The sequence below is a fragment of the Sycon ciliatum genome, chromosome 12, assembly GCF_964019385.1.
Source record: "Sycon ciliatum chromosome 12, ocSycCili1.1, whole genome shotgun sequence".
Lineage (NCBI taxonomy): Eukaryota > Metazoa > Porifera > Calcarea > Leucosolenida > Sycettidae > Sycon > Sycon ciliatum.
In genome coordinates this window covers 28,160,738-28,169,130 of record NC_088654.1, presented here as the reverse complement: position 1 = coordinate 28,169,130, position 8,393 = coordinate 28,160,738, and the positions used below count along the sequence as shown (strand labels likewise).

At 45.3% G+C, this 8,393-nt stretch overlaps 2 long non-coding RNA genes across 3 annotated transcripts in view; both read left to right on the top strand.

Annotated features, from left to right (window-relative positions):
* LOC135828298 (uncharacterized) overlaps positions 1-3,413 on the top strand; it is a 7,535-nt gene extending 4,122 nt beyond the window's left edge. The window contains exons 2-5 of the long non-coding RNA XR_010555619.1: positions 1-1,464; positions 1,755-1,838; positions 2,030-2,144; positions 2,868-3,413. The exon at positions 1-1,464 is cut by the window's left edge and continues 243 nt beyond it. This is a non-coding gene — a long non-coding RNA (uncharacterized LOC135828298). The remainder of the gene's footprint in view (positions 1,465-1,754; positions 1,839-2,029; positions 2,145-2,867) is intronic.
* A 30-nt stretch (positions 3,414-3,443) lies between these two features.
* LOC135828299 (uncharacterized) lies at positions 3,444-6,645 on the top strand. Of its 2 annotated transcripts, none has more exons than XR_010555621.1 (4): positions 3,444-3,595; positions 4,990-5,140; positions 5,848-5,941; positions 6,483-6,644. It is a non-coding gene; the product is annotated as an uncharacterized LOC135828299 (long non-coding RNA). The 2 variants fall into 2 exon arrangements; XR_010555620.1 differs by lacking the exon at positions 3,444-3,595 and adding an exon at positions 4,615-4,763 and having other exon boundaries at positions 6,483-6,645.
* The last annotated feature ends 1,748 nt before the right edge of the window (positions 6,646-8,393 follow it).

The window sequence follows — 8,393 nt, the reverse complement described above, 5'->3', positions numbered from 1 at the left end:
TCATCGATGTTGCCGTGGAACTGTGTGTGTATGTGTCTCTGTCTCTCTATGCCTCTGTGTGTGTGTGTGTGTGTGTGTGTGTCTCTCTCTCTCTCTCTCTCTCTCTCCCTCTCTCTCTCTCCGTCTCTCTCTCTCTCCATCTCCGTACACTTCACTTTGTACCACTATGACTCCCTCTGTGTCTTAAAAATACAAAATGTGGGGAAACGATTTCCATGTGGCCGTGGCTGTTGAATTTATTTTCCTGAGAACGAGAAAGTATTCTGTCTCTGCTGCTATGTCCTTTGTCGATGTGATTTCGACGTGAGCTGCGGGTCATTCGCGTTGTTTTTAGACGTGCGAGCCAAATAACGCGAGCTGAACTTTCGCGTCACGTCAGTAATAACGTGAATCTTAACCTCTCTAATAAAAGCTCAATATCGAAGATGTGTATATGCAATATTTATGTTTGTACCATCATCAACAATAATAGAAAACAGGATCACTGCACTTCGGAGTATCCAAACATAAATATGTAGTTATCCTGTCAAGCAAGATTACATAACCCCATGTACTCTTGTGTCAAAGCACAGGATCTTATTCTTACAAGGGAAGAGGCTGCACAGTACACGTATTATCACAATTTATCAGACGTATTCGGAATCTGTGGTGGACAAAGCCCCATTAGACCTTGTACAGATTAGTGCAAAGAAAAACGTGTGATGCGTTGATTCGCCGTACACATGTCGTAATAATCACTGGTGCGTGGAACATTGCATCATAAAAATGACGTCAACTTGAAATTCTGTGGTGACAGCAGGGTGTGCGGGAGTTTCACACTCTTCGGGGGTTATATACTCTAATTTCAGAAATTTTAGGTGCTCACTATTTTTCAGTATGAGGGCAAAAGGCCAGGTTAGGCGAACAGAACTTTTAGGTACAGAGAAGCAGCTCCCTATTGGATTACGTGTGTTAGTGTCTGTTCGGTGTATTGAAACTTTAGGTATGAAACAGACCCACCAAACGTACCGAAAAAAAAGTACACCAACAATTTGTGAAATTACAGTACTCTTGTTGTTGGGTGTTGCCGGTTGAGTGCTGTTCACGGCAGCTATCCTATGCCTAAATATGGGCTTGTATATTCTGATTGTCTGATCGCTGACAGATACGGACGCAGCGAAGCTCTCTCCTGCGCCCGCATGCGCCGAGATCCCACTGCTGTCAACGGATGACACTGCAGCCCAGTCGCCAGCGACGGCGGCAGCTGCTGCTGCTGCTGCTTCGTCAGGAGATGGGAACAGCTCACAAGGCGGCAAGCCACCTCCATCACCGCCATCCTGCCTGCTCTCGGACATGGCCTGTCTCAGCTCGTATGAGATTGATGGCTTGCGACGGCTGCTGGCCGAGCTGAACGTTTCCACGACGATGGTGAGAGTGTGTCCCGAGGAGCTGGGGGATCCTGGGGAGCTCATGTCGACCGTGGAGGTAAGTTGTCGTGTGTGATGTGTGGGTAAAACCGAAGTTACCGAAAATAAATCTCCACCGAAATTTTCCGGTTTTACAGTAGCCTATCTTCAGGGACATACATAACTATTGGCGTAGATTTGCTTAATCGTTATGCCTTGTATTCTCTTGTCAAATGTACACCGTAGATTCTGTTGAACGAGTATGAAAGCCAGTATTCTCCTCTGCAATGTACAAGTATTTTCCTGTACAATGTATGCTGTATATTCTGTTGAATGAGTATGAATTCTCCTGTGCAACGTGCGCTGTAGATTCTGTTGAACTAGTTTGAAAGCCGGTTTCGCGAGGACAAGGCCACTGGACATTTTATGCTCATACCGGGAATACAATCTGAGGTATGGTGTGGTGAATTGCTGTGTGGTACTGCTGCTGCTGCTATTGCTGCTGCTGCTTCTGCTGTTGCTGATGTTGCTCTCCTCTCCATCCCCACCATCTGCCTGTGGAATATTTGACAGTGGCAACATGTACATGTACATGTAGTAACAGGTATATGTTCATGGTGTGTTCTTTCCTTCTGCGTGTGTAGAATCTGCGTGTGTCGCCCGCACCAATACCTGGCAACATTGTGGAAATAGTTGCAGTTGAAACAGAGATTGTATGCAAGTCCTCAGCTGCTACTGCATCTCCAAGAAAGACAGCAGGTAAGCTACAATGACAGGGGCGTCACAGGGCGGTTGGGAGTGGTATAACGGGGGTGTCCCCCGGGAGAAAAAAATTCGGATATGTCGGCCAACAGGGCACGTTTTAGCGCTCTACAGCCACAAAGGAGGGTTCTCCTAGCACTTATCAGACAACCCCACTCGTACTCCAGCTCCAAAAATACTTCTCATAGATTTTTTGGTCGTACTTCGTAGGTAGCTAAAGCAAAAAGGAAGCCATTGCCCTCGAAAAAATCGCAAAATCCGAAGTACAAGCGTGCTGCTTGCTGCACGTTCTAGCGCCAGCCGCTGTGCAAAAACGTATGTTATTACCACAATGACGATGATATTGCTTTCACAACAATGACCACAACCTAACTGGATGATTAGTAGGAGCAGTGACACAGCCTTACTGCTCCAAGTAGGATTTAGAAGAGAGTGAAGGGAGAGCAGACCGGGCCGGTCTAAGCAAGGAAGTAATCGGCATCAGAGGTGAGCACGCAGCATCGCAGATTGTCTCGAATTGCGCATCACACCAGCGGCAAAATTGCTCCTGTGCATGCAAGTGGATTTCCTTGCACTTCTCAGTTTGGGAAATGCTCGATTATGATAATTCTGCGTGCGAGTGCACTAGCCCTGAACATACATGTAGGTGACCCGTTTGTGGTGTCTCATGGCCTACCTCACGACCTTCTGCTTTCTTTCTGCATCACTTGTATCTTGCAGGTATATCATCTCGTGACGACCACATTGAAGTCTGAATTTGAAGTGCGAAGATGCTTCAGCAACCACATCGTACTTTTCCATTGCTTTCATTGTGCTTGTACTGTGCATGTGTGTAACTTGTGGGGTATACATGTGATGACATTGTATGCTGGCGACACGGTCAGATTTTGTCCATGCGTGTAACGTACACCTGCATGTTATGCATCGAAAAGGATCTGCCACTTGCGATCCTGGGACAAGTATCAGGTCAGCTTTGTCTTGTGTGGGCTGTACCAGATTGCTGTTCACTTTTCTATCTGTTGGATATGTGACTTTCTGCAAGTCTCTGGTGTATGGTGGCCACTTCTTTGCTTGTCACTTTGTATGATATTACATTCTGTATTCGCTGCTTTCATGGCGTGGTCTGCAAACTGCAATCCTTGGGCAAATGTCATGTTTGCTATAATGTGCTTTGGCCGTCAGCTTGTCTACACGTTGTAGTTGAATTATTTTGTTCCACAACTGACTTCCTGAAGTACGGTGGCCACTGCTTTGCATGGCATTTTACATGAATAATTTCCTGTTTGTGTCGTGTGCATGTGCGTATGTGTGCCGTGTGCATCCGCGTGTTTGTGTATCTGTGTGCGGGGTAAGCGAGGTGGGGAGCATTGACCATGCACAAATAGAGAAGCAGCAGATGGATTCATTGCAACTAGAGGCTGCGGTGCATAGTTGGGATAGTGAGGAAGGTAGGCCGTTTCCTTGCGCTCAATGATATTGTGCATTGCACAGCACAGCATGTTGACCTTGCTTACTAACTTTGGATCCTTGCTGTTGCTCTCAGCAACGACACGGAACCTCTCTTTCAACTTCCCTATAGCACACTACACGCCGTGTCCTTATTGGAGCATAGTTCAAACTTGCTTGAGCTGGCGCTAGATTGGGGTCACTGTAAATTTTCATTACACATGGACTCAGGCCAAAGGCACTATCTCCAACAACATACGGGCGAATGTCAGCATTCCCACATGTCCATGTGCGATAATTGAGCCATTCTCCACCAAGCAATTTGGCTTAGTTGAACTGTATTAAAAACAGCAGCATCTCCAACAGAGCCTGGTGCACCTACATCCACAAACGTGAACTAGGCCGCGACTATCTACGCAAACAAAGAGCAAAACAGCAGAGAACTGTTTATAGCACCAAAAGAGATCACCAAACCTGTCAGGCTTGGTGATCTTCGTGAACGTACCATCAATGGCCCCACCACAGTATGTAGCCTAGGATTATCACCAGGGAGTCGTAAAATACCGGTATTTTACGACTCCCTGATTATCACCCTGATTATTATGATTATGCAATGTGTACTAGAGACGCAACTAACTTGTAATCATCCAAACCACAGAATACACTAAAACTAGCACTGATGGCATTGTGACCTGCAGGTGCTGCACGTTCCTATTAGTACAGAGTTTAGTGCTGGAAGTACAGTCACAACATTATAAGCACAGGTCGGAGGGCTGTTGAGATTACAAACGCACAGTCAGCTTGCTTGCTGTCTACAGCATTGGGTAATTGTTATTATTATTAAATTTTGAAAGTCCCCAGGATGATGGATGAAGGAGATGATGGCCTAGTCTTGGCTGCGTGCATTCTCATTTTCGCCTGTCACAGATTTTAGCCACTAGTGTTTGTTTGTTTACAATAATTGTGCAAGAGTACATTATGTACAGTACTACTGTTGATTGTAGTAAGAGAAGGACAGTAGGCGATGGAAGTGGAGGAAGAAGTGGGCTGCACGCCATGCTCCGACAGCAAAATCTTTGCCTCCAGGGAGGAGCTGGAAGCATTTTTAAAGGAGCAATTGCCACGGGAAAACTTTGTGGTCAGGAGTACGATGAAGGGCTTCCTTGGAAGGTGAGCTATAACGTGTAGTCTGCTGAATGTCCTTACGATGTCAAGTTGTGCAGTTGTCAATGTGGTCCGGAAATTGACCGCAAGTGTAAAACTACTTCCCGCGTGTGTCGGAATTACACTTACCGAAATTGTTATAGAAATAACATAAGGAGGGGAAGGTGAGCGCAACCGAAAATAGCAGTATGCGGACTGTATATGTGGTCACCTTGTGTTCATTGTCTTCCAGTGCCATCGATATCCTCGCGGCCAAGGACCTTCGACATGTCTGGCAGCATCACCGAATGTGTGTCCCTATTGATTTCCATGGAGTCCCCTTCTGCGTGCTCGGCCGGCAAGAGTGTCAGTTCGGGAAGGAAAGATGCCATGAAGCTAAACAGGTCGGTGTCGTCGGGGGTTATAATATGAAAATTATATTATTAGTCTGTCTGTACATGTTTGTATGCCATACGCTACTCCGTGTGTATTTACCTATTCCCCAGAGCAATAAGGCTGTGTTTACATGAAGCGTTTCAACCCGGGTCAGATTTCAACCCGCCATGTACACAAAATGAATGGCGCGTTTACATGACGCATTGCGCTTGACCCGGGTTGAAATTTCGCCCCGGGTTGATTTCAACCCTCCCCTTGGGGAAATCAACCCTCCCCCAAGGGGTGGGTTGAAATCAATCCGGGTCAAGAAAATCGTACAAACGTACTTCTGTGCGTATCTCGCGCCAGGTTTGAACAGCACTGCAGATGCAAATTTCGCGCGAACGGATTCACGTGACCATACAGGACTGTAGAAGTGGACTTTTGGCGGCATATCAGTATTTGACCCTGGTCAACTGTCTTCATGTAAACGCTCACCTCTTTTGTCTATCGTACAGACTTTCAACCCGGGTCGAGTTCCGGGTTGAAATTTCTCATGTAAACACAGCCTAAGTTCGATTCTGACCGAGGGGGTGGCGTGAAGGATGGGAAAACGAAATGAAGAATGTACAATGGTATCAGCTGCTTTGCCCTGCGTATCCTGTGTGCATCATTCTGTAGTGTAGTGTGCCATGCCATCATCTGGCTGGACTTTTGTTGTTCTCTTTCTTCGTAGCCTACGGACACAAGCGACGCAACGCGGTCACCTGCGGACCAGGCTTCCTCGAATCCCAGCCATGAGAAGATATCGAGGCGGCTCTCTCTTCAAGGTATATTGGAGCCATTGCTACCTTGTGTCACATCCCTGCGCTCATTAACTGGCCATGACCCTTGAACACTCTCCGAACGGTCGTCCTGAAGATTGCCCGAACATTTGGATGACTTTAGCTTTTTTTCTTTTAGTGGTTGGTGTAGCCCAGAGACCGGTTGGAGAGTGTTGCGAATGTGTATGGATATAATCAAGAGTACATAACCCCCAGGAGTAATTGAGGGACTATAACAGGCCCCAGCCGTCATTTCCTCGTTCCTGATGATGGTCATAGACTGAAACGTTGAGTGAATACAGAATTGTTACTAAACTGTAAAAAACAGTTTGCAATTTGAGATGTGCCTGTTAGTCCACAACATATTTATTCATTACAATATAATGAAGCTGCAAGAAGCGTCCAAACTCATCTTTGACGCTTTTATGTCGTTCTAGTGGAAGGGTCCGGCCTCTTCCCCTATGTAATCATAACATCTCTCTGCAGACTCTGCAAAGTCGCGAAATCATGCTCTTCTGTACATGTCAATTGCTGTAATAATGTCCAGGTTCAAAAAAAGAAAGGCTGCATAGCAACAGCGACTACTCACCGAGTTTTGGAGTTTCCATCATTTTCTGTGCCAACGGATGCGAATGCCAGAATGAAAGCAGAGGCACTTCAGAGATTAACTGCTGCTATTGAACAGTGCAAAAGCAGTAAGGATTTTCGAAGTTGGCTACAGAAGAAAGGTAAATAGGTTGATAATGCAAGTGATATGTTTGTATACATGCAGTTTTAGGAGTGGTGAAGGAAACTGAGCCTGCCCATAACTACATGCCTAATCTTAGTAATCAACCACTCTAAACTATGGTGCCTTTTCTTTCCCAGCAGGGACAGTGCAACAATTTTTTCAGACGTTATGCATGTACAGTAGGTATCGGTTATAGCGTGGGTGTTTGAAAAACGACTTTCTATTCTTATTTCCGATATTTCTTACACACGATAAATCAAGTGTGACATGTCATGTGCATGTGCGAGGAGGCAGGAAGATCATCATACATACAAGTTAGTGCTACTGTGCAATGACTATATATGTGCATGCGGCTGGTCACAGTCACATAGGCTTATAGGCGATTCAGACTACGACCAAAATCACGTCTGAACTTTAATTTCCATGGTGATGCAGTCATGTTTCAAAATTTTATGCACAATCCCTGATCAAATACATCTGAGTCGTAGAAACGTGGTCACATTTGGCCGTAGCCTGAATCGCCTATTACCATGTGGCTATGCAACATGAGTTACATGACCACAATAGTTGAACCTGCAGCACTACGACCCAACGCGAGTCAGATCAGAACTGCTTTGGACGGATGTTATTACTACAGGCGATATACTTTGTACTGATCTGGCATGTTTCGCTACACAAAGTCCATTCTTAGGACCGATATATTCTACTGTACGGTAAAATTGCTTGTAAGAATAAATGTGCACATGAAATCCATGTTATGATTATGAAAACATGTGAGAGTTCATTCTCGTACTGTAGTAGGCAGTAGAATTATTCTTTCACATGACCACGCTATAACCCATACGCACTGTACATGTACACACTACTTTGCGTATAGCGACACTCGGCGGGGCATCAGAAAAGTGTCCTTATTCGTGAAGAGTCCTTATATCCGAAGTCTCATTATATTTATGTATTACAGTTATGGAAATTGACCGATGAGCTGACTGTTATGGAAATTCTGTCATTATTCACAACTTGTTGTTATATCCGCAGTCGTTAGTAGCGAAGTCAACTGCAGATCCTGTCTGTTTTTACTGCTTTACTAACGTTGCTAGTAGCTGCAATGAATACATTATTTGCACTGATGATGAAACTTTCAGAACCACGTTCTGGGAGTCTGGACACTGTCTTTGAATACCTCACATAATAATGATGTGTGCTTTTTCTGCTCTCTCCTCATAGATTCCTTCTCCAGTATCCTTTGAGTGCTGGTCAGTGTCACACTGGTCACGATGTCACCACCATGCTTGGCAAGGCAGCCTCACAACACAACTAAGCCAAAGGGTACACCCTTCTGTTATAGCTCGCATTAAAGAGTGCGTGGTAGCTGGTTTACGAAGCCCGTGACATATCCAACGTCTTGAAAATGGAGAGCACAGTAGGCTTGTCCCGTGCATACCATCCTCACGCCAAGGATGTACGCTGGCACGTGTTTTCTTCTTTGCGCTCTCTTCAAATGTCAGTTGTGGATCAATTAGAGCTTGGAATGAAGGTACTATGAAGATGCAACTATAATGTGGTGGCTGCATTCTATGTCTCCGGAAGGGATTTTATAACTGGCCCATATCAACGAAGTAATCCGTCCTGTTCCAAGCAGGATTTGAACCCACTGTTGCATCAAATGTGATTCATGTATGCATCACCATGGACATGAACCATACTTTCATATTATTTTTCTGAAAGTAA